The sequence below is a fragment of the Ambystoma mexicanum genome, chromosome 2p, assembly GCF_040938575.1.
Source record: "Ambystoma mexicanum isolate Mex_15411 chromosome 2p, UKY_AmexF1_1, whole genome shotgun sequence".
NCBI lineage: Eukaryota > Metazoa > Chordata > Amphibia > Caudata > Ambystomatidae > Ambystoma > Ambystoma mexicanum.
The window spans coordinates 1259777472-1259803082 of record NC_090923.1 but is presented as its reverse complement, the minus strand read 5'-3'; the positions used below and the strand labels follow the sequence as shown (position 1 = coordinate 1259803082).

Here is a 25611-nt window from a genome sequence, read left to right as displayed (position 1 = left end):
AGCAGTTTACGCTGGAGTGCAGAACAAGGGGGAAAGTGATAATACTGAGTTTGGTAGAATGGAATAAAAAAAACAAAAGAAGCATGCCACTTCTAAAAGTACAAGTCAAGAAATTCAAGGGGACGTGGCTGTTCATTCAGTCAAGAGGATTCACAAGTAAAAGGCTCCTGAGGCATTAGTGTTGAATTTGGCGCAAAATGTATTGTGTTGTCGTGTAATATGAATGAACATACAATTTCAATCTTCATTAAAAAAGATCTATTAAAAAATAAAGACTTGCAAATTAAGAAAGTTTCTGTCCTGTCATGTGCCAAAAATAGTGAATGCTTTACGAATGTGCGTGTCATCCTTTAGAGCAGGGGCCAATTTAATTTTCCCATTATCATTCCAATATTAGTACATGTGTTGCAGAAGCAAGCGCAAAGGGAGAGTCAATCAAACCATTCATTAGGATCTCAGGTCAAAGGTTTGCCATTCCAAATGTCCTTATGTCAGAGGGCAGAAAGTCCAAACACCATTTAGATATCGGGTGGTATGAAATGAAGAGGCAAACAACAATGAATAAGCATTCGTTGCTGCTGTATTGATCTGGTCCTTAAGGGTTTTAGTTTAATGCCAATTATATTTAAAGATAGAAAGATTAATGCTCCAGGGTGCTTGCAAAATGACACCCCCTCCCCATCACAATGGCTGGGTGATGCAAGCCTGAGAGCATCACAATAGACCCATAGACATGAGAAAAACTCTGTACCTCTGAGTGTATGTGGGCCCATGGCTGTATCAAGGACAAGGCAAGAACAGGAGGTGGGTAAGGCGTCAGCACCAGAGGGTGTCCGATTGAGCCCTGTAAGCAACAGATGTTGGACCGTCCTTTAAAAGATTCTGAGGCTGATTTCAATTTTAACTTTGCTGCTGATTTAAGGATTGCTCAACCTTGACCCACGTCTAGTTTGTTTGGATAAGCCCTGGAATTCCTTTACAGCTTGTACTGGTGGGAGATGATGTGAGTTTATCAACTGCAACGGGATATGAGGCTTGTGTGCCACAAAAAGCAGGTCTAGTATTTTTTATAAGAAAGCCACTTAAGAAGGGAACTTTGGACAACCCTACCGAGAGCAAAAGTATTACACAGGAGGTAAGGGGGTCAGTGGGTCAACTGATACAATAAACTGACTCACAGTCAAATGTGCTAAATCCAAACACTACCAGTTTCGACATGTTCCTGGCTTTCTGTTTCATTTTTTAACAGATCCATTCCTATGTACCTCTGTGCTTTCAACAGATTTTTCGTTGTAAGGGAGGGACATACAGTAGGCCGTAAAACATTCCTGGGCAGGAAAGACTATGTAAAAGCAAGAGTAGCAGACAGCTTAAAAGAATCATCAGCAGAACCCTCTACACCTTCCCCAAAAAATATAAAATTATTTCTCTGCATGTATGTGCGTTGAACAGCGCAAGTAATTTGGTTAATGTCAGTGGATAAATGTCACTTTCCCATAGCGCAGGACAACATCACTTGTACAGGCCCCTTCTGCAAAGGCATTACCGCTGTAGAAAGCAGTGAAAAAGTGAGGCAGTGTGCAGTCACCCCTGACCCTTCACTGCCCTGATCGGCCACGATCGGCCAAGGACCTCTCTATAAGAGCTGAGGGTGGAATTTTTCTGGACCTCGGTAACTTAGGGAGACATGGCTAAATGGATCCTCAATCAACGGCCCAGCCTTTGCTCTGTGGCCTGTCCGAATATGTCTGTTCTCCAAATTACCTGCCACTGCCCAGGTGTCAGCTTGTGAGATGGAATGACCTCCCAGGAAGCATACTGGCAGATGATTTGCATAGGCACACCCCCTCTCCCTCTCTCTTAGCCCTGCTTACTCCACAGTAGCAAGTATCTGGGGAAAATATAGTGGTCGAGGTGGGGTAGCAGTAACTAGCAACTATGAGAAAGTAAATCTGGGGCACTTGGCGACCTGTGGGAAACAACTGCAGAGCTCAGTGCCCAGAACTTTGTGGCACAGGGAGGAGGTCTGTGGGATTTCAGTAACTTGGAGACATGCAACCTGGTCGGGAGTGCTTCAGGTCTCCTTCCTTGCATGTTCCAAGCAACTCAACAAAGCATCAACAGGCTGAGATACCAGCCACAGAGCCCCTTTCCACTTGATTAAAAGCCTAAAATCTTTTCCATGCAAACACATAGCCCCCGAATACCATATTTTCTTTGTTTTCTCTCTCTCTGTCTCTCTCTCCTCCCTCCCTCCCTCCCTCTCTCCCTCTCTCCCTCCCTCCCTCCCTCCTTTCCACCACCCACAACCCCCCTCCCTCTCCCTCGTCCTCTCCCTACCATTACTTTTAAGTTTCCCTGCACTGCAGCACATTGCGACAATGGTAATTCACAATGGGACTGTTTGAAAGTTACAGAAATCAAAAAAGAATCAACCAACTAAAAGCAGCCAAATCCGGAGTACACTGCTCAGCCACAATTAAAGATTAAGGCCTAGAAGCAAGTAAAGCTGTAGTTCAGAGCGATGTTTGCAAATAGCACCTTAAAGCAGTTTACGCTGGAGTGCACAACAAGGGGGAAAAGTGATAATACCGAGTTTGGTAGAATGGGATAAAAAAACAAAAGCAGCGTGCCACTTCTAAAAGTACAAGTCAAGAAATTGAAGGTGGTGGGGCTGTTCATTCAGTCAATAGGACTCACAAGTAAACGGCTCCCGAGGCATTAGTGTTGAATTTGGCGCAAAATGTATTGTGTTGTCGTGTAATATGTATGAACATACAATTTCAATCTTCATTAAAAAAGATGTATTAAAAAATAAAGACTTGCAGATTAAGAAAGTTTCTGTCCTGTCGTGTGCCAAAAATAGTGAATGCTTTACGAATGTGCATGTCATCCTTTGAAGCAGGGGCCAATTCAATTTTCCCATTTTCATTCCAATATTAGTACATGTTTTGCTGAGGTACATAGGAAGTTAAGTTCAGTTAAGAAATGAAACAAAAAGCCTGGAAACATGTTGAAACAGGTAGGATTTGGACTTACAATAAACTGATTCACAGTCAGATGTGCTATCCCTTGACCCACTGACACCCCTACCTTTTGTGTAATCCTTTCGCTCTCAGCAGGGTTGTCCAAAGTTCCCTACTTAAAGAGACTTTCTTATAAAAATGATCCTAGACCTGTTTTTTATGGCCCACATGCCTCATATCCCGTTGCTCTTGATAAACTCACATCATCTCCCACCAATACAAGCTGTAAAAGATGTCAAGGGCATAGCCAAGGAAACTAAACGTGGGCTGAAGGTTGAGCAATCCTTAAATCAGCAGCAAAAATAACATTGAAATCAGCCTCAGAATCTCTTAAAGGATGGGCCAACACTGGTTGCTTGCAGGGCGCAATCGGGCAGCCTCTGGTGCTGACGCCTTAAGGCAAGCGCAAAGGGAGAGCCAACCAAACCATTGATTAGGACCTCTGGACTTTCTGCTCTTTGACATAAGGACATTTGTTATGGCAAACATTTGACCAAACCCCATTTAGAAGTCGGATGTTATGGGATTAAGCGGCAAACAGCAATTCATCAGCATTCTTTGCTGCTGTATTGATCTGGTCCTAAAGGGTTTGGTTTAATGCCAATTATATTTAAAGATAAAAAGATTCATGCTCAAGGGTGCTTGCAAATCGACACCCCCTCCCCATCACGATGGCTGTGTGATGCAAGCGTAAGAGCATCACAGAAGACCCATAGACATGAGAAACACTCTGTACCTCTGAGTGTATGTGGGCCCATGGCTGGATCAAGGACAAGGCAAGAACAGGAGATGGCTTAAGGTGTCAGCACCCAGGCTGCCCCATTGCGCGCTGCCAGCAACAGATATTGGACCATCCTTTAAGAGATTCTGAGGCTGATTTCAATGTTAACTTTGCTGCTGATTAAAGGATTGCTCAACCTTCGACCCGCGTCTAGTTTGCTTGGCTAAGCCCTGAAAATCTTTTACAGTTTATATTGGTGAGAGATGAAGTGAGTTTATCAAGGGCAACGGGATATGAGGCATGTGTGCCACAGAATGCAGGTCTAGGATCTTTTATATGAAATCCACTTTGGAAAACCCTACTGAGAAAAAAAGGATTACACAAAAGGAAAGGGGGTCAGTGGGTCAAGGGATAGCACATCTAACTGTTAGTTAATTGTAAGTCCAAATCCTACCCGTTTCCACATTTTTCCAGGCTTTTTGTTTCATTTCTTAACAGATCCATTCCTATGTACCTCTGTGCTTTCAACAGATTTTTCGTTGTAAGGGAGGGACATACAGTAGGCCGTAAAACATTCCTGGGGAGGAAAGACTCTATGTAAAAACAAGAGTAGCAGACAGCTTAAAAGAATCATCAGCAGAACCCTCTACACCTTCCCCAAAAAATATAAAATTATTTCTCTGCATGTATGTGCGTTGAACAGCGCAAGTAATTTGGTTAATGTCAGTGGATAAATGTCACTTTCCCATAGCGCAGGACAACATCACTTGTACAGGCCCCTTCTGCAAAGGCATTACCGCTGTAGAAAGCAGTGAAAAAGTGAGGCAGTGTGCAGTCACCCCTGACCCTTCACTGCCCTGATCGGCCACGATCGGCCAAGGACCTCTCTATAAGAGCTGAGGGTGGAATTTTTCTGGACCTCGGTAACTTAGGGAGACATGGCTAAATGGATCCTCAATCAACGGCCCAGCCTTTGCTCTGTGGCCTGTCCGAATATGTCTGTTCTCCAAATTACCTGCCACTGCCCAGGTGTCAGCTTGTGAGATGGAATGACCTCCCAGGAAGCATACTGGCAGATGATTTGCATAGGCACACCCCCTCTCCCTCTCTCTTAGCCCTGCTTACTCCACAGTAGCAAGTATCTGGGGAAAATATAGTGGTCGAGGTGGGGTAGCAGTAACTAGCAACTATGAGAAAGTAAATCTGGGGCACTTGGCGACCTGTGGGAAACAACTGCAGAGCTCAGTGCCCAGAACTTTGTGGCACAGGGAGGAGGTCTGTGGGATTTCAGTAACTTGGAGACATGCAACCTGGTCGGGAGTGCTTCAGGTCTCCTTCCTTGCATGTTCCAAGCAACTCAACAAAGCATCAACAGGCTGAGATACCAGCCACAGAGCCCCTTTCCACTTGATTAAAAGCCTAAAATCTTTTCCATGCAAACACATAGCCCCCGAATACCATATTTTCTTTGTTTTCTCTCTCTCTGTCTCTCTCTCCTCCCTCCCTCCCTCCCTCCCTCCCTCCCTCACTCCTTCCCACCCTCCCGCCCTCTCTCTTCCCCCCTCTCCCTCTCCCTCAATCCTCCCATTAATTTTAAGTTTTCATGCACTGCAGCACATTGTGACAATGGTATTTCACAATGGGACTGTTTGAAAGTTACAGAAATCAAAAAAGAAATCAACCAACTATAAGCAGCCACGTCCGGAGTACACTGCTCAGCTCCAATTAAAGATTAAGGCCCAGAAGCAAGTAAAGCTGTAGTTCAGAGCGATCTTTGCAAATATCACCTCAAAGCAGTTTACGCTGGAGTGCAGAACAAGGGGGAAAGTGATAATACTGAGTTTGGTAGAATGGAATAAAAAAAACAAAAGAAGCATGCCACTTCTAAAAGTACAAGTCAAGAAATTCAAGGGGACGTGGCTGTTCATTCAGTCAAGAGGATTCACAAGTAAAAGGCTCCTGAGGCATTAGTGTTGAATTTGGCGCAAAATGTATTGTGTTGTCGTGTAATATGAATGAACATACAATTTCAATCTTCATTAAAAAAGATCTATTAAAAAATAAAGACTTGCAAATTAAGAAAGTTTCTGTCCTGTCATGTGCCAAAAATAGTGAATGCTTTACGAATGTGCGTGTCATCCTTTAGAGCAGGGGCCAATTTAATTTTCCCATTATCATTCCAATATTAGTACATGTGTTGCAGAAGCAAGCGCAAAGGGAGAGTCAATCAAACCATTCATTAGGATCTCAGGTCAAAGGTTTGCCATTCCAAATGTCCTTATGTCAGAGGGCAGAAAGTCCAAACACCATTTAGATATCGGGTGGTATGAAATGAAGAGGCAAACAACAATGAATAAGCATTCGTTGCTGCTGTATTGATCTGGTCCTTAAGGGTTTTAGTTTAATGCCAATTATATTTAAAGATAGAAAGATTAATGCTCCAGGGTGCTTGCAAAATGACACCCCCTCCCCATCACAATGGCTGGGTGATGCAAGCCTGAGAGCATCACAATAGACCCATAGACATGAGAAAAACTCTGTACCTCTGAGTGTATGTGGGCCCATGGCTGTATCAAGGACAAGGCAAGAACAGGAGGTGGGTAAGGCGTCAGCACCAGAGGGTGTCCGATTGAGCCCTGTAAGCAACAGATGTTGGACCGTCCTTTAAAAGATTCTGAGGCTGATTTCAATTTTAACTTTGCTGCTGATTTAAGGATTGCTCAACCTTGACCCACGTCTAGTTTGTTTGGATAAGCCCTGGAATTCCTTTACAGCTTGTACTGGTGGGAGATGATGTGAGTTTATCAACTGCAACGGGATATGAGGCTTGTGTGCCACAAAAAGCAGGTCTAGTATTTTTTATAAGAAAGCCACTTAAGAAGGGAACTTTGGACAACCCTACCGAGAGCAAAAGTATTACACAGGAGGTAAGGGGGTCAGTGGGTCAACTGATACAATAAACTGACTCACAGTCAAATGTGCTAAATCCAAACACTACCAGTTTCGACATGTTCCTGGCTTTCTGTTTCATTTTTTAACAGATCCATTCCTATGTACCTCTGTGCTTTCAACAGATTTTTCGTTGTAAGGGAGGGACATACAGTAGGCCGTAAAACATTCCTGGGCAGGAAAGACTATGTAAAAGCAAGAGTAGCAGACAGCTTAAAAGAATCATCAGCAGAACCCTCTACACCTTCCCCAAAAAATATAAAATTATTTCTCTGCATGTATGTGCGTTGAACAGCGCAAGTAATTTGGTTAATGTCAGTGGATAAATGTCACTTTCCCATAGCGCAGGACAACATCACTTGTACAGGCCCCTTCTGCAAAGGCATTACCGCTGTAGAAAGCAGTGAAAAAGTGAGGCAGTGTGCAGTCACCCCTGACCCTTCACTGCCCTGATCGGCCACGATCGGCCAAGGACCTCTCTATAAGAGCTGAGGGTGGAATTTTTCTGGACCTCGGTAACTTAGGGAGACATGGCTAAATGGATCCTCAATCAACGGCCCAGCCTTTGCTCTGTGGCCTGTCCGAATATGTCTGTTCTCCAAATTACCTGCCACTGCCCAGGTGTCAGCTTGTGAGATGGAATGACCTCCCAGGAAGCATACTGGCAGATGATTTGCATAGGCACACCCCCTCTCCCTCTCTCTTAGCCCTGCTTACTCCACAGTAGCAAGTATCTGGGGAAAATATAGTGGTCGAGGTGGGGTAGCAGTAACTAGCAACTATGAGAAAGTAAATCTGGGGCACTTGGCGACCTGTGGGAAACAACTGCAGAGCTCAGTGCCCAGAACTTTGTGGCACAGGGAGGAGGTCTGTGGGATTTCAGTAACTTGGAGACATGCAACCTGGTCGGGAGTGCTTCAGGTCTCCTTCCTTGCATGTTCCAAGCAACTCAACAAAGCATCAACAGGCTGAGATACCAGCCACAGAGCCCCTTTCCACTTGATTAAAAGCCTAAAATCTTTTCCATGCAAACACATAGCCCCCGAATACCATATTTTCTTTGTTTTCTCTCTCTCTGTCTCTCTCTCCTCCCTCCCTCCCTCCCTCCCTCACTCCTTCCCACCCTCCCGCCCTCTCTCTTCCCCCCTCTCCCTCTCCCTCAATCCTCCCATTAATTTTAAGTTTTCATGCACTGCAGCACATTGTGACAATGGTATTTCACAATGGGACTGTTTGAAAGTTACAGAAATCAAAAAAGAAATCAACCAACTATAAGCAGCCACGTCCGGAGTACACTGCTCAGCTCCAATTAAAGATTAAGGCCCAGAAGCAAGTAAAGCTGTAGTTCAGAGCGATCTTTGCAAATATCACCTCAAAGCAGTTTACGCTGGAGTGCAGAACAAGGGGGAAAGTGATAATACTGAGTTTGGTAGAATGGAATAAAAAAAACAAAAGAAGCATGCCACTTCTAAAAGTACAAGTCAAGAAATTCAAGGGGACGTGGCTGTTCATTCAGTCAAGAGGATTCACAAGTAAAAGGCTCCTGAGGCATTAGTGTTGAATTTGGCGCAAAATGTATTGTGTTGTCGTGTAATATGAATGAACATACAATTTCAATCTTCATTAAAAAAGATCTATTAAAAAATAAAGACTTGCAAATTAAGAAAGTTTCTGTCCTGTCATGTGCCAAAAATAGTGAATGCTTTACGAATGTGCGTGTCATCCTTTAGAGCAGGGGCCAATTTAATTTTCCCATTATCATTCCAATATTAGTACATGTGTTGCAGAAGCAAGCGCAAAGGGAGAGTCAATCAAACCATTCATTAGGATCTCAGGTCAAAGGTTTGCCATTCCAAATGTCCTTATGTCAGAGGGCAGAAAGTCCAAACACCATTTAGATATCGGGTGGTATGAAATGAAGAGGCAAACAACAATGAATAAGCATTCGTTGCTGCTGTATTGATCTGGTCCTTAAGGGTTTTAGTTTAATGCCAATTATATTTAAAGATAGAAAGATTAATGCTCCAGGGTGCTTGCAAAATGACACCCCCTCCCCATCACAATGGCTGGGTGATGCAAGCCTGAGAGCATCACAATAGACCCATAGACATGAGAAAAACTCTGTACCTCTGAGTGTATGTGGGCCCATGGCTGTATCAAGGACAAGGCAAGAACAGGAGGTGGGTAAGGCGTCAGCACCAGAGGGTGTCCGATTGAGCCCTGTAAGCAACAGATGTTGGACCGTCCTTTAAAAGATTCTGAGGCTGATTTCAATTTTAACTTTGCTGCTGATTTAAGGATTGCTCAACCTTGACCCACGTCTAGTTTGTTTGGATAAGCCCTGGAATTCCTTTACAGCTTGTACTGGTGGGAGATGATGTGAGTTTATCAACTGCAACGGGATATGAGGCTTGTGTGCCACAAAAAGCAGGTCTAGTATTTTTTATAAGAAAGCCACTTAAGAAGGGAACTTTGGACAACCCTACCGAGAGCAAAAGTATTACACAGGAGGTAAGGGGGTCAGTGGGTCAACTGATACAATAAACTGACTCACAGTCAAATGTGCTAAATCCAAACACTACCAGTTTCGACATGTTCCTGGCTTTCTGTTTCATTTTTTAACAGATCCATTCCTATGTACCTCTGTGCTTTCAACAGATTTTTCGTTGTAAGGGAGGGACATACAGTAGGCCGTAAAACATTCCTGGGCAGGAAAGACTATGTAAAAGCAAGAGTAGCAGACAGCTTAAAAGAATCATCAGCAGAACCCTCTACACCTTCCCCAAAAAATATAAAATTATTTCTCTGCATGTATGTGCGTTGAACAGCGCAAGTAATTTGGTTAATGTCAGTGGATAAATGTCACTTTCCCATAGCGCAGGACAACATCACTTGTACAGGCCCCTTCTGCAAAGGCATTACCGCTGTAGAAAGCAGTGAAAAAGTGAGGCAGTGTGCAGTCACCCCTGACCCTTCACTGCCCTGATCGGCCACGATCGGCCAAGGACCTCTCTATAAGAGCTGAGGGTGGAATTTTTCTGGACCTCGGTAACTTAGGGAGACATGGCTAAATGGATCCTCAATCAACGGCCCAGCCTTTGCTCTGTGGCCTGTCCGAATATGTCTGTTCTCCAAATTACCTGCCACTGCCCAGGTGTCAGCTTGTGAGATGGAATGACCTCCCAGGAAGCATACTGGCAGATGATTTGCATAGGCACACCCCCTCTCCCTCTCTCTTAGCCCTGCTTACTCCACAGTAGCAAGTATCTGGGGAAAATATAGTGGTCGAGGTGGGGTAGCAGTAACTAGCAACTATGAGAAAGTAAATCTGGGGCACTTGGCGACCTGTGGGAAACAACTGCAGAGCTCAGTGCCCAGAACTTTGTGGCACAGGGAGGAGGTCTGTGGGATTTCAGTAACTTGGAGACATGCAACCTGGTCGGGAGTGCTTCAGGTCTCCTTCCTTGCATGTTCCAAGCAACTCAACAAAGCATCAACAGGCTGAGATACCAGCCACAGAGCCCCTTTCCACTTGATTAAAAGCCTAAAATCTTTTCCATGCAAACACATAGCCCCCGAATACCATATTTTCTTTGTTTTCTCTCTCTCTGTCTCTCTCTCCTCCCTCCCTCCCTCCCTCCCTCACTCCTTCCCACCCTCCCGCCCTCTCTCTTCCCCCCTCTCCCTCTCCCTCAATCCTCCCATTAATTTTAAGTTTTCATGCACTGCAGCACATTGTGACAATGGTATTTCACAATGGGACTGTTTGAAAGTTACAGAAATCAAAAAAGAAATCAACCAACTATAAGCAGCCACGTCCGGAGTACACTGCTCAGCTCCAATTAAAGATTAAGGCCCAGAAGCAAGTAAAGCTGTAGTTCAGAGCGATCTTTGCAAATATCACCTCAAAGCAGTTTACGCTGGAGTGCAGAACAAGGGGGAAAGTGATAATACTGAGTTTGGTAGAATGGAATAAAAAAAACAAAAGAAGCATGCCACTTCTAAAAGTACAAGTCAAGAAATTCAAGGGGACGTGGCTGTTCATTCAGTCAAGAGGATTCACAAGTAAAAGGCTCCTGAGGCATTAGTGTTGAATTTGGCGCAAAATGTATTGTGTTGTCGTGTAATATGAATGAACATACAATTTCAATCTTCATTAAAAAAGATCTATTAAAAAATAAAGACTTGCAAATTAAGAAAGTTTCTGTCCTGTCATGTGCCAAAAATAGTGAATGCTTTACGAATGTGCGTGTCATCCTTTAGAGCAGGGGCCAATTTAATTTTCCCATTATCATTCCAATATTAGTACATGTGTTGCAGAAGCAAGCGCAAAGGGAGAGTCAATCAAACCATTCATTAGGATCTCAGGTCAAAGGTTTGCCATTCCAAATGTCCTTATGTCAGAGGGCAGAAAGTCCAAACACCATTTAGATATCGGGTGGTATGAAATGAAGAGGCAAACAACAATGAATAAGCATTCGTTGCTGCTGTATTGATCTGGTCCTTAAGGGTTTTAGTTTAATGCCAATTATATTTAAAGATAGAAAGATTAATGCTCCAGGGTGCTTACAAAATGACACCCCCTCCCCATCACAATGGCTGGGTGATGCAAGCCTGAGAGCATCACAATAGACCCATAGACATGAGAAAAACTCTGTACCTCTGAGTGTATGTGGGCCCATGGCTGTATCAAGGACAAGGCAAGAACAGGAGGTGGGTAAGGCGTCAGCACCAGAGGGTGTCCGATTGAGCCCTGTAAGCAACAGATGTTGGACCGTCCTTTAAAAGATTCTGAGGCTGATTTCAATTTTAACTTTGCTGCTGATTTAAGGATTGCTCAACCTTGACCCACGTCTAGTTTGTTTGGATAAGCCCTGGAATTCCTTTACAGCTTGTACTGGTGGGAGATGATGTGAGTTTATCAACTGCAACGGGATATGAGGCTTGTGTGCCACAAAAAGCAGGTCTAGTATTTTTTATAAGAAAGCCACTTAAGAAGGGAACTTTGGACAACCCTACCGAGAGCAAAAGTATTACACAGGAGGTAAGGGGGTCAGTGGGTCAACTGATACAATAAACTGACTCACAGTCAAATGTGCTAAATCCAAACACTACCAGTTTCGACATGTTCCTGGCTTTCTGTTTCATTTTTTAACAGATCCATTCCTATGTACCTCTGTGCTTTCAACAGATTTTTCGTTGTAAGGGAGGGACATACAGTAGGCCGTAAAACATTCCTGGGCAGGAAAGACTATGTAAAAGCAAGAGTAGCAGACAGCTTAAAAGAATCATCAGCAGAACCCTCTACACCTTCCCCAAAAAATATAAAATTATTTCTCTGCATGTATGTGCGTTGAACAGCGCAAGTAATTTGGTTAATGTCAGTGGATAAATGTCACTTTCCCATAGCGCAGGACAACATCACTTGTACAGGCCCCTTCTGCAAAGGCATTACCGCTGTAGAAAGCAGTGAAAAAGTGAGGCAGTGTGCAGTCACCCCTGACCCTTCACTGCCCTGATCGGCCACGATCGGCCAAGGACCTCTCTATAAGAGCTGAGGGTGGAATTTTTCTGGACCTCGGTAACTTAGGGAGACATGGCTAAATGGATCCTCAATCAACGGCCCAGCCTTTGCTCTGTGGCCTGTCCGAATATGTCTGTTCTCCAAATTACCTGCCACTGCCCAGGTGTCAGCTTGTGAGATGGAATGACCTCCCAGGAAGCATACTGGCAGATGATTTGCATAGGCACACCCCCTCTCCCTCTCTCTTAGCCCTGCTTACTCCACAGTAGCAAGTATCTGGGGAAAATATAGTGGTCGAGGTGGGGTAGCAGTAACTAGCAACTATGAGAAAGTAAATCTGGGGCACTTGGCGACCTGTGGGAAACAACTGCAGAGCTCAGTGCCCAGAACTTTGTGGCACAGGGAGGAGGTCTGTGGGATTTCAGTAACTTGGAGACATGCAACCTGGTCGGGAGTGCTTCAGGTCTCCTTCCTTGCATGTTCCAAGCAACTCAACAAAGCATCAACAGGCTGAGATACCAGCCACAGAGCCCCTTTCCACTTGATTAAAAGCCTAAAATCTTTTCCATGCAAACACATAGCCCCCGAATACCATATTTTCTTTGTTTTCTCTCTCTCTGTCTCTCTCTCCTCCCTCCCTCCCTCCCTCTCTCCCTCTCTCCCTCCCTCCCTCCCTCCTTTCCACCACCCACAACCCCCCTCCCTCTCCCTCGTCCTCTCCCTACCATTACTTTTAAGTTTCCCTGCACTGCAGCACATTGCGACAATGGTAATTCACAATGGGACTGTTTGAAAGTTACAGAAATCAAAAAAGAATCAACCAACTAAAAGCAGCCAAATCCGGAGTACACTGCTCAGCCACAATTAAAGATTAAGGCCTAGAAGCAAGTAAAGCTGTAGTTCAGAGCGATGTTTGCAAATAGCACCTTAAAGCAGTTTACGCTGGAGTGCACAACAAGGGGGAAAAGTGATAATACCGAGTTTGGTAGAATGGGATAAAAAAACAAAAGCAGCGTGCCACTTCTAAAAGTACAAGTCAAGAAATTGAAGGTGGTGGGGCTGTTCATTCAGTCAATAGGACTCACAAGTAAACGGCTCCCGAGGCATTAGTGTTGAATTTGGCGCAAAATGTATTGTGTTGTCGTGTAATATGTATGAACATACAATTTCAATCTTCATTAAAAAAGATGTATTAAAAAATAAAGACTTGCAGATTAAGAAAGTTTCTGTCCTGTCGTGTGCCAAAAATAGTGAATGCTTTACGAATGTGCGTGTCATCCTTTGAAGCAGGGGCCAATTCAATTTTCCCATTTTCATTCCAATATTAGTACATGTTTTGCTGAGGTACATAGGAAGTTAAGTTCAGTTAAGAAATGAAACAAAAAGCCTGGAAACATGTTGAAACAGGTAGGATTTGGACTTACAATAAACTGATTCACAGTCAGATGTGCTATCCCTTGACCCACTGACACCCCTACCTTTTGTGTAATCCTTTCGCTCTCAGCAGGGTTGTCCAAAGTTCCCTACTTAAAGAGACTTTCTTATAAAAATGATCCTAGACCTGTTTTTTATGGCCCACATGCCTCATATCCCGTTGCTCTTGATAAACTCACATCATCTCCCACCAATACAAGCTGTAAAAGATGTCAAGGGCATAGCCAAGGAAACTAAACGTGGGCTGAAGGTTGAGCAATCCTTAAATCAGCAGCAAAAATAACATTGAAATCAGCCTCAGAATCTCTTAAAGGATGGGCCAACACTGGTTGCTTGCAGGGCGCAATCGGGCAGCCTCTGGTGCTGACGCCTTAAGGCAAGCGCAAAGGGAGAGCCAACCAAACCATTGATTAGGACCTCTGGACTTTCTGCTCTTTGACATAAGGACATTTGTTATGGCAAACATTTGACCAAACCCCATTTAGAAGTCGGATGTTATGGGATTAAGCGGCAAACAGCAATTCATCAGCATTCTTTGCTGCTGTATTGATCTGGTCCTAAAGGGTTTGGTTTAATGCCAATTATATTTAAAGATAAAAAGATTCATGCTCAAGGGTGCTTGCAAATCGACACCCCCTCCCCATCACGATGGCTGTGTGATGCAAGCGTAAGAGCATCACAGAAGACCCATAGACATGAGAAACACTCTGTACCTCTGAGTGTATGTGGGCCCATGGCTGGATCAAGGACAAGGCAAGAACAGGAGATGGCTTAAGGTGTCAGCACCCAGGCTGCCCCATTGCGCGCTGCCAGCAACAGATATTGGACCATCCTTTAAGAGATTCTGAGGCTGATTTCAATGTTAACTTTGCTGCTGATTAAAGGATTGCTCAACCTTCGACCCGCGTCTAGTTTGCTTGGCTAAGCCCTGAAAATCTTTTACAGCTTATATTGGTGAGAGATGAAGTGAGTTTATCAAGGGCAACGGGATATGAGGCATGTGTGCCACAGAATGCAGGTCTAGGATCTTTTATATGAAATCCACTTTGGAAAACCCTACTGAGAAAAAAAGGATTACACAAAAGGAAAGGGGGTCAGTGGGTCAAGGGATAGCACATCTAACTGTTAGTTAATTGTAAGTCCAAATCCTACCCGTTTCCACATTTTTCCAGGCTTTTTGTTTCATTTCTTAACAGATCCATTCCTATGTACCTCTGTGCTTTCAACAGATTTTTCGTTGTAAGGGAGGGACATACAGTAGGCCGTAAAACATTCCTGGGGAGGAAAGACTCTATGTAAAAACAAGAGTAGCAGACAGCTTAAAAGAATCATCAGCAGAACCCTCTACACCTTCCCCAAAAAATATAAAATTATTTCTCTGCATGTATGTGCGTTGAACAGCGCAAGTAATTTGGTTAATGTCAGTGGATAAATGTCACTTTCCCATAGCGCAGGACAACATCACTTGTACAGGCCCCTTCTGCAAAGGCATTACCGCTGTAGAAAGCAGTGAAAAAGTGAGGCAGTGTGCAGTCACCCCTGACCCTTCACTGCCCTGATCGGCCACGATCGGCCAAGGACCTCTCTATAAGAGCTGAGGGTGGAATTTTTCTGGACCTCGGTAACTTAGGGAGACATGGCTAAATGGATCCTCAATCAACGGCCCAGCCTTTGCTCTGTGGCCTGTCCGAATATGTCTGTTCTCCAAATTACCTGCCACTGCCCAGGTGTCAGCTTGTGAGATGGAATGACCTCCCAGGAAGCATACTGGCAGATGATTTGCATAGGCACACCCCCTCTCCCTCTCTCTTAGCCCTGCTTACTCCACAGTAGCAAGTATCTGGGGAAAATATAGTGGTCGAGGTGGGGTAGCAGTAACTAGCAACTATGAGAAAGTAAATCTGGGGCACTTGGCGACCTGTGGGAAACAACTGCAGAGCTCAGTGCCCAGAACTTTGTGGCACAGGGAGGAGGTCTGTGGGATTTCAGTAACTTGGAGACATGCAACCTGGTCGGGAGTGCTTCAGGTCTCCTTCCTTGCATGTTCCAAGCAACTCAACAAAGCATCAACAGGCTGAGATACCAGCCACAGAGCCCCTTTCCACTTGATTAAAAGCCTAAAATCTTTTCCATGCAAACACATAGCCCCCGAATACCATATTTTCTTTGTTTTCTCTCTCTCTGTCTCTCTCTCCTCCCTCCCTCCCTCCCTCCCTCCCTCCCTCCCTCACTCCTTCCCACCCTCCCGCCCTCTCTCTTCCCCCCTCTCCCTCTCCCTCAATCCTCCCATTAATTTTAAGTTTTCATGCACTGCAGCACATTGTGACAATGGTATTTCACAATGGGACTGTTTGAAAGTTACAGAAATCAAAAAAGAAATCAACCAACTATAAGCAGCCACGTCCGGAGTACACTGCTCAGCTCCAATTAAAGATTAAGGCCCAGAAGCAAGTAAAGCTGTAGTTCAGAGCGATCTTTGCAAATATCACCTCAAAGCAGTTTACGCTGGAGTGCAGAACAAGGGGGAAAGTGATAATACTGAGTTTGGTAGAATGGAATAAAAAAAACAAAAGAAGCATGCCACTTCTAAAAGTACAAGTCAAGAAATTCAAGGGGACGTGGCTGTTCATTCAGTCAAGAGGATTCACAAGTAAAAGGCTCCTGAGGCATTAGTGTTGAATTTGGCGCAAAATGTATTGTGTTGTCGTGTAATATGAATGAACATACAATTTCAATCTTCATTAAAAAAGATCTATTAAAAAATAAAGACTTGCAAATTAAGAAAGTTTCTGTCCTGTCATGTGCCAAAAATAGTGAATGCTTTACGAATGTGCGTGTCATCCTTTAGAGCAGGGGCCAATTTAATTTTCCCATTATCATTCCAATATTAGTACATGTGTTGCAGAAGCAAGCGCAAAGGGAGAGTCAATCAAACCATTCATTAGGATCTCAGGTCAAAGGTTTGCCATTCCAAATGTCCTTATGTCAGAGGGCAGAAAGTCCAAACACCATTTAGATATCGGGTGGTATGAAATGAAGAGGCAAACAACAATGAATAAGCATTCGTTGCTGCTGTATTGATCTGGTCCTTAAGGGTTTTAGTTTAATGCCAATTATATTTAAAGATAGAAAGATTAATGCTCCAGGGTGCTTGCAAAATGACACCCCCTCCCCATCACAATGGCTGGGTGATGCAAGCCTGAGAGCATCACAATAGACCCATAGACATGAGAAAAACTCTGTACCTCTGAGTGTATGTGGGCCCATGGCTGTATCAAGGACAAGGCAAGAACAGGAGGTGGGTAAGGCGTCAGCACCAGAGGGTGTCCGATTGAGCCCTGTAAGCAACAGATGTTGGACCGTCCTTTAAAAGATTCTGAGGCTGATTTCAATTTTAACTTTGCTGCTGATTTAAGGATTGCTCAACCTTGACCCACGTCTAGTTTGTTTGGATAAGCCCTGGAATTCCTTTACAGCTTGTACTGGTGGGAGATGATGTGAGTTTATCAACTGCAACGGGATATGAGGCTTGTGTGCCACAAAAAGCAGGTCTAGTATTTTTTATAAGAAAGCCACTTAAGAAGGGAACTTTGGACAACCCTACCGAGAGCAAAAGTATTACACAGGAGGTAAGGGGGTCAGTGGGTCAACTGATACAATAAACTGACTCACAGTCAAATGTGCTAAATCCAAACACTACCAGTTTCGACATGTTCCTGGCTTTCTGTTTCATTTTTTAACAGATCCATTCCTATGTACCTCTGTGCTTTCAACAGATTTTTCGTTGTAAGGGAGGGACATACAGTAGGCCGTAAAACATTCCTGGGCAGGAAAGACTATGTAAAAGCAAGAGTAGCAGACAGCTTAAAAGAATCATCAGCAGAACCCTCTACACCTTCCCCAAAAAATATAAAATTATTTCTCTGCATGTATGTGCGTTGAACAGCGCAAGTAATTTGGTTAATGTCAGTGGATAAATGTCACTTTCCCATAGCGCAGGACAACATCACTTGTACAGGCCCCTTCTGCAAAGGCATTACCGCTGTAGAAAGCAGTGAAAAAGTGAGGCAGTGTGCAGTCACCCCTGACCCTTCACTGCCCTGATCGGCCACGATCGGCCAAGGACCTCTCTATAAGAGCTGAGGGTGGAATTTTTCTGGACCTCGGTAACTTAGGGAGACATGGCTAAATGGATCCTCAATCAACGGCCCAGCCTTTGCTCTGTGGCCTGTCCGAATATGTCTGTTCTCCAAATTACCTGCCACTGCCCAGGTGTCAGCTTGTGAGATGGAATGACCTCCCAGGAAGCATACTGGCAGATGATTTGCATAGGCACACCCCCTCTCCCTCTCTCTTAGCCCTGCTTACTCCACAGTAGCAAGTATCTGGGGAAAATATAGTGGTCGAGGTGGGGTAGCAGTAACTAGCAACTATGAGAAAGTAAATCTGGGGCACTTGGCGACCTGTGGGAAACAACTGCAGAGCTCAGTGCCCAGAACTTTGTGGCACAGGGAGGAGGTCTGTGGGATTTCAGTAACTTGGAGACATGCAACCTGGTCGGGAGTGCTTCAGGTCTCCTTCCTTGCATGTTCCAAGCAACTCAACAAAGCATCAACAGGCTGAGATACCAGCCACAGAGCCCCTTTCCACTTGATTAAAAGCCTAAAATCTTTTCCATGCAAACACATAGCCCCCGAATACCATATTTTCTTTGTTTTCTCTCTCTCTGTCTCTCTCTCCTCCCTCCCTCCCTCCCTCCCTCCCTCTCTCCCTCCCTCCCTCCCTCCTTTCCACCACCCACAACCCCCCTCCCTCTCCCTCGTCCTCTCCCTACCATTACTTTTAAGTTTCCCTGCACTGCAGCACATTGCGACAATGGTAATTCACAATGGGACTGTTTGAAAGTTACAGAAATCAAAAAAGAATCAACCAACTAAAAGCAGCCAAATCCGGAGTACACTGCTCAGCCACAATTAAAGATTAAGGCCTAGAAGCAAGTAAAGCTGTAGTTCAGAGCGATGTTTGCAAATAGCACCTTAAAGCAGTTTACGCTGGAGTGCACAACAAGGGGGAAAAGTGATAATACCGAGTTTGGTAGAATGGGATAAAAAAACAAAAGCAGCGTGCCACTTCTAAAAGTACAAGTCAAGAAATTGAAGGTGGTGGGGCTGTTCATTCAGTCAATAGGACTCACAAGTAAACGGCTCCCGAGGCATTAGTGTTGAATTTGGCGCAAAATGTATTGTGTTGTCGTGTAATATGTATGAACATACAATTTCAATCTTCATTAAAAAAGATGTATTAAAAAATAAAGACTTGCAGATTAAGAAAGTTTCTGTCCTGTCGTGTGCCAAAAATAGTGAATGCTTTACGAATGTGCGTGTCATCCTTTGAAGCAGGGGCCAATTCAATTTTCCCATTTTCATTCCAATATTAGTACATGTTTTGCTGAGGTACATAGGAAGTTAAGTTCAGTTAAGAAATGAAACAAAAAGCCTGGAAACATGTTGAAACAGGTAGGATTTGGACTTACAATAAACTGATTCACAGTCAGATGTGCTATCCCTTGACCCACTGACACCCCTACCTTTTGTGTAATCCTTTCGCTCTCAGCAGGGTTGTCCAAAGTTCCCTACTTAAAGAGACTTTCTTATAAAAATGATCCTAGACCTGTTTTTTATGGCCCACATGCCTCATATCCCGTTGCTCTTGATAAACTCACATCATCTCCCACCAATACAAGCTGTAAAAGATGTCAAGGGCATAGCCAAGGAAACTAAACGTGGGCTGAAGGTTGAGCAATCCTTAAATCAGCAGCAAAAATAACATTGAAATCAGCCTCAGAATCTCTTAAAGGATGGGCCAACACTGGTTGCTTGCAGGGCGCAATCGGGCAGCCTCTGGTGCTGACGCCTTAAGGCAAGCGCAAAGGGAGAGCCAACCAAACCATTGATTAGGACCTCTGGACTTTCTGCTCTTTGACATAAGGACATTTGTTATGGCAAACATTTGACCAAACCCCATTTAGAAGTCGGATGTTATGGGATTAAGCGGCAAACAGCAATTCATCAGCATTCTTTGCTGCTGTATTGATCTGGTCCTAAAGGGTTTGGTTTAATGCCAATTATATTTAAAGATAAAAAGATTCATGCTCAAGGGTGCTTGCAAATCGACACCCCCTCCCCATCACGATGGCTGTGTGATGCAAGCGTAAGAGCATCACAGAAGACCCATAGACATGAGAAACACTCTGTACCTCTGAGTGTATGTGGGCCCATGGCTGGATCAAGGACAAGGCAAGAACAGGAGATGGCTTAAGGTGTCAGCACCCAGGCTGCCCCATTGCGCGCTGCCAGCAACAGATATTGGACCATCCTTTAAGAGATTCTGAGGCTGATTTCAATGTTAACTTTGCTGCTGATTAAAGGATTGCTCAACCTTCGACCCGCGTCTAGTTTGCTTGGCTAAGCCCTGAAAATCTTTTACAGCTTATATTGGTGAGAGATGAAGTGAGTTTATCAAGGGCAACGGGATATGAGGCATGTGTGCCACAGAATGCAGGTCTAGGATCTTTTATATGAAATCCACTTTGGAAAACCCTACTGAGAAAAAAAGGATTACACAAAAGGAAAGGGGGTCAGTGGGTCAAGGGATAGCACATCTAACTGTTAGTTAATTGTAAGTCCAAATCCTACCCGTTTCCACATTTTTCCAGGCTTTTTGTTTCATTTCTTAACAGATCCATTCCTATGTACCTCTGTGCTTTCAACAGATTTTTCGTTGTAAGGGAGGGACATACAGTAGGCCGTAAAACATTCCTGGGGAGGAAAGACTCTATGTAAAAACAAGAGTAGCAGACAGCTTAAAAGAATCATCAGCAGAACCCTCTACACCTTCCCCAAAAAATATAAAATTATTTCTCTGCATGTATGTGCGTTGAACAGCGCAAGTAATTTGGTTAATGTCAGTGGATAAATGTCACTTTCCCATAGCGCAGGACAACATCACTTGTACAGGCCCCTTCTGCAAAGGCATTACCGCTGTAGAAAGCAGTGAAAAAGTGAGGCAGTGTGCTGTCACCCCTGACCCTTCACTGCCCTGATCGGCCACGATCGGCCAAGGACCTCTCTATAAGAGCTGAGGGTGGAATTTTTCTGGACCTCGGTAACTTAGGGAGACATGGCTAAATGGATCCTCAATCAACGGCCCAGCCTTTGCTCTGTGGCCTGTCCGAATATGTCTGTTCTCCAAATTACCTGCCACTGCCCAGGTGTCAGCTTGTGAGATGGAATGACCTCCCAGGAAGCATACTGGCAGATGATTTGCATAGGCACACCCCCTCTCCCTCTCTCTTAGCCCTGCTTACTCCACAGTAGCAAGTATCTGGGGAAAATATAGTGGTCGAGGTGGGGTAGCAGTAACTAGCAACTATGAGAAAGTAAATCTGGGGCACTTGGCGACCTGTGGGAAACAACTGCAGAGCTCAGTGCCCAGAACTTTGTGGCACAGGGAGGAGGTCTGTGGGATTTCAGTAACTTGGAGACATGCAACCTGGTCGGGAGTGCTTCAGGTCTCCTTCCTTGCATGTTCCAAGCAACTCAACAAAGCATCAACAGGCTGAGATACCAGCCACAGAGCCCCTTTCCACTTGATTAAAAGCCTAAAATCTTTTCCATGCAAACACATAGCCCCCGAATACCATATTTTCTTTGTTTTCTCTCTCTCTGTCTCTCTCTCCTCCCTCCCTCCCTCCCTCCCTCCCTCTCTCCCTCCCTCCCTCCCTCCTTTCCACCACCCACAACCCCCCTCCCTCTCCCTCGTCCTCTCCCTACCATTACTTTTAAGTTTCCCTGCACTGCAGCACATTGCGACAATGGTAATTCACAATGGGACTGTTTGAAAGTTACAGAAATCAAAAAAGAATCAACCAACTAAAAGCAGCCAAATCCGGAGTACACTGCTCAGCCACAATTAAAGATTAAGGCCTAGAAGCAAGTAAAGCTGTAGTTCAGAGCGATGTTTGCAAATAGCACCTTAAAGCAGTTTACGCTGGAGTGCACAACAAGGGGGAAAAGTGATAATACCGAGTTTGGTAGAATGGGATAAAAAAACAAAAGCAGCGTGCCACTTCTAAAAGTACAAGTCAAGAAATTGAAGGTGGTGGGGCTGTTCATTCAGTCAATAGGACTCACAAGTAAACGGCTCCCGAGGCATTAGTGTTGAATTTGGCGCAAAATGTATTGTGTTGTCGTGTAATATGTATGAACATACAATTTCAATCTTCATTAAAAAAGATGTATTAAAAAATAAAGACTTGCAGATTAAGAAAGTTTCTGTCCTGTCGTGTGCCAAAAATAGTGAATGCTTTACGAATGTGCGTGTCATCCTTTGAAGCAGGGGCCAATTCAATTTTGCCATTTTCATTCCAATATTAGTACATGTTTTGCTGAGGTACATAGGAAGTTAAGTTCAGTTAAGAAATGAAACAAAAAGCCTGGAAACATGTTGAAACAGGTAGGATTTGGACTTACAATAAACTGATTCACAGTCAGATGTGCTATCCCTTGACCCACTGACACCCCTACCTTTTGTGTAATCCTTTCGCTCTCAGCAGGGTTGTCCAAAGTTCCCTACTTAAAGAGACTTTCTTATAAAAATGATCCTAGACCTGTTTTTTATGGCCCACATGCCTCATATCCCGTTGCTCTTGATAAACTCACATCATCTCCCACCAATACAAGCTGTAAAAGATGTCAAGGGCATAGCCAAGGAAACTAAACGTGGGCTGAAGGTTGAGCAATCCTTAAATCAGCAGCAAAAATAACATTGAAATCAGCCTCAGAATCTCTTAAAGGATGGGCCAACACTGGTTGCTTGCAGGGCGCAATCGGGCAGCCTCTGGTGCTGACGCCTTAAGGCAAGCGCAAAGGGAGAGCCAACCAAACCATTGATTAGGACCTCTGGACTTTCTGCTCTTTGACATAAGGACATTTGTTATGGCAAACATTTGACCAAACCCCATTTAGAAGTCGGATGTTATGGGATTAAGCGGCAAACAGCAATTCATCAGCATTCTTTGCTGCTGTATTGATCTGGTCCTAAAGGGTTTGGTTTAATGCCAATTATATTTAAAGATAAAAAGATTCATGCTCAAGGGTGCTTGCAAATCGACACCCCCTCCCCATCACGATGGCTGTGTGATGCAAGCGTAAGAGCATCACAGAAGACCCATAGACATGAGAAACACTCTGTACCTCTGAGTGTATGTGGGCCCATGGCTGGATCAAGGACAAGGCAAGAACAGGAGATGGCTTAAGGTGTCAGCACCCAGGCTGCCCCATTGCGCGCTGCCAGCAACAGATATTGGACCATCCTTTAAGAGATTCTGAGGCTGATTTCAATGTTAACTTTGCTGCTGATTAAAGGATTGCTCAACCTTCGACCCGCGTCTAGTTTGCTTGGCTAAGCCCTGAAAATCTTTTACAGCTTATATTGGTGAGAGATGAAGTGAGTTTATCAAGGGCAACGGGATATGAGGCATGTGTGCCACAGAATGCAGGTCTAGGATCTTTTATATGAAATCCACTTTGGAAAACCCTACTGAGAAAAAAAGGATTACACAAAAGGAAAGGGGGTCAGTGGGTCAAGGGATAGCACATCTAACTGTTAGTTAATTGTAAGTCCAAATCCTACCCGTTTCCACATTTTTCCAGGCTTTTTGTTTCATTTCTTAACAGATCCATTCCTATGTACCTCTGTGCTTTCAACAGATTTTTCGTTGTAAGGGAGGGACATACAGTAGGCCGTAAAACATTCCTGGGGAGGAAAGACTCTATGTAAAAACAAGAGTAGCAGACAGCTTAAAAGAATCATCAGCAGAACCCTCTACACCTTCCCCAAAAAATATAAAATTATTTCTCTGCATGTATGTGCGTTGAACAGCGCAAGTAATTTGGTTAATGTCAGTGGATAAATGTCACTTTCCCATAGCGCAGGACAACATCACTTGTACAGGCCCCTTCTGCAAAGGCATTACCGCTGTAGAAAGCAGTGAAAAAGTGAGGCAGTGTGCAGTCACCCCTGACCCTTCACTGCCCTGATCGGCCACGATCGGCCAAGGACCTCTCTATAAGAGCTGAGGGTGGAATTTTTCTGGACCTCGGTAACTTAGGGAGACATGGCTAAATGGATCCTCAATCAACGGCCCAGCCTTTGCTCTGTGGCCTGTCCGAATATGTCTGTTCTCCAAATTACCTGCCACTGCCCAGGTGTCAGCTTGTGAGATGGAATGACCTCCCAGGAAGCATACTGGCAGATGATTTGCATAGGCACGCCCCCTCTCCCTCTCTCTTAGCCCTGCTTACTCCACAGTAGCAAGTATCTGGGGAAAATATAGTGGTCGAGGTGGGGTAGCAGTAACTAGCAACTATGAGAAAGTAAATCTGGGGCACTTGGCGACCTGTGGGAAACAACTGCAGAGCTCAGTGCCCAGAACTTTGTGGCACAGGGAGGAGGTCTGTGGGATTTCAGTAACTTGGAGACATGCAACCTGGTCGGGAGTGCTTCAGGTCTCCTTCCTTGCATGTTCCAAGCAACTCAACAAAGCATCAACAGGCTGAGATACCAGCCACAGAGCCCCTTTCCACTTGATTAAAAGCCTAAAATCTTTTCCATGCAAACACATAGCCCCCGAATACCATATTTTCTTTGTTTTCTCTCTCTCTGTCTCTCTCTCCTCCCTCCCTCCCTCCCTCCCTCCCTCCCTCCCTCACTCCTTCCCACCCTCCCGCCCTCTCTCTTCCCCCCTCTCCCTCTCCCTCAATCCTCCCATTAATTTTAAGTTTTCATGCACTGCAGCACATTGTGACAATGGTATTTCACAATGGGACTGTTTGAAAGTTACAGAAATCAAAAAAGAAATCAACCAACTATAAGCAGCCACGTCCGGAGTACACTGCTCAGCTCCAATTAAAGATTAAGGCCCAGAAGCAAGTAAAGCTGTAGTTCAGAGCGATCTTTGCAAATATCACCTCAAAGCAGTTTACGCTGGAGTGCAGAACAAGGGGGAAAGTGATAATACTGAGTTTGGTAGAATGGAATAAAAAAAACAAAAGAAGCATGCCACTTCTAAAAGTACAAGTCAAGAAATTCAAGGGGACGTGGCTGTTCATTCAGTCAAGAGGATTCACAAGTAAAAGGCTCCTGAGGCATTAGTGTTGAATTTGGCGCAAAATGTATTGTGTTGTCGTGTAATATGAATGAACATACAATTTCAATCTTCATTAAAAAAGATCTATTAAAAAATAAAGACTTGCAAATTAAGAAAGTTTCTGTCCTGTCATGTGCCAAAAATAGTGAATGCTTTACGAATGTGCGTGTCATCCTTTAGAGCAGGGGCCAATTTAATTTTCCCATTATCATTCCAATATTAGTACATGTGTTGCAGAAGCAAGCGCAAAGGGAGAGTCAATCAAACCATTCATTAGGATCTCAGGTCAAAGGTTTGCCATTCCAAATGTCCTTATGTCAGAGGGCAGAAAGTCCAAACACCATTTAGATATCGGGTGGTATGAAATGAAGAGGCAAACAACAATGAATAAGCATTCGTTGCTGCTGTATTGATCTGGTCCTTAAGGGTTTTAGTTTAATGCCAATTATATTTAAAGATAGAAAGATTAATGCTCCAGGGTGCTTGCAAAATGACACCCCCTCCCCATCACAATGGCTGGGTGATGCAAGCCTGAGAGCATCACAATAGACCCATAGACATGAGAAAAACTCTGTACCTCTGAGTGTATGTGGGCCCATGGCTGTATCAAGGACAAGGCAAGAACAGGAGGTGGGTAAGGCGTCAGCACCAGAGGGTGTCCGATTGAGCCCTGTAAGCAACAGATGTTGGACCGTCCTTTAAAAGATTCTGAGGCTGATTTCAATTTTAACTTTGCTGCTGATTTAAG

At 44.3% G+C, this 25611-nt stretch overlaps 6 non-coding genes across 6 annotated transcripts; all 6 read right to left on the bottom strand.

The window, feature by feature from the left end:
* Nucleotides 1-312: 312 nt before the first annotated feature.
* LOC138568634 (U6 spliceosomal RNA) lies at nucleotides 313-419 on the bottom strand. Its single transcript, XR_011302952.1, has one exon. It is a non-coding gene; the product is annotated as a U6 spliceosomal RNA (small nuclear RNA).
* Nucleotides 420-5851: 5432 nt separating this feature from the next.
* Nucleotides 5852-5958, bottom strand: LOC138568633 (U6 spliceosomal RNA). Its single transcript, XR_011302951.1, has one exon. It is a non-coding gene; the product is annotated as a U6 spliceosomal RNA (small nuclear RNA).
* A 2426-nt stretch (nucleotides 5959-8384) lies between these two features.
* On the bottom strand, nucleotides 8385-8491 carry LOC138568632 (U6 spliceosomal RNA). Its single transcript, XR_011302950.1, has one exon. It is a non-coding gene; the product is annotated as a U6 spliceosomal RNA (small nuclear RNA).
* A 2426-nt stretch (nucleotides 8492-10917) lies between these two features.
* LOC138568631 (U6 spliceosomal RNA) lies at nucleotides 10918-11024 on the bottom strand. Its single transcript, XR_011302949.1, has one exon. It is a non-coding gene; the product is annotated as a U6 spliceosomal RNA (small nuclear RNA).
* A 5436-nt stretch (nucleotides 11025-16460) lies between these two features.
* LOC138568630 (U6 spliceosomal RNA) lies at nucleotides 16461-16567 on the bottom strand. Its single transcript, XR_011302948.1, has one exon. It is a non-coding gene; the product is annotated as a U6 spliceosomal RNA (small nuclear RNA).
* An 8434-nt stretch (nucleotides 16568-25001) lies between these two features.
* LOC138568629 (U6 spliceosomal RNA) lies at nucleotides 25002-25108 on the bottom strand. The gene has a single exon (XR_011302947.1). It is a non-coding gene; the product is annotated as a U6 spliceosomal RNA (small nuclear RNA).
* Between the last annotated feature and the right edge of the window lie 503 nt (nucleotides 25109-25611).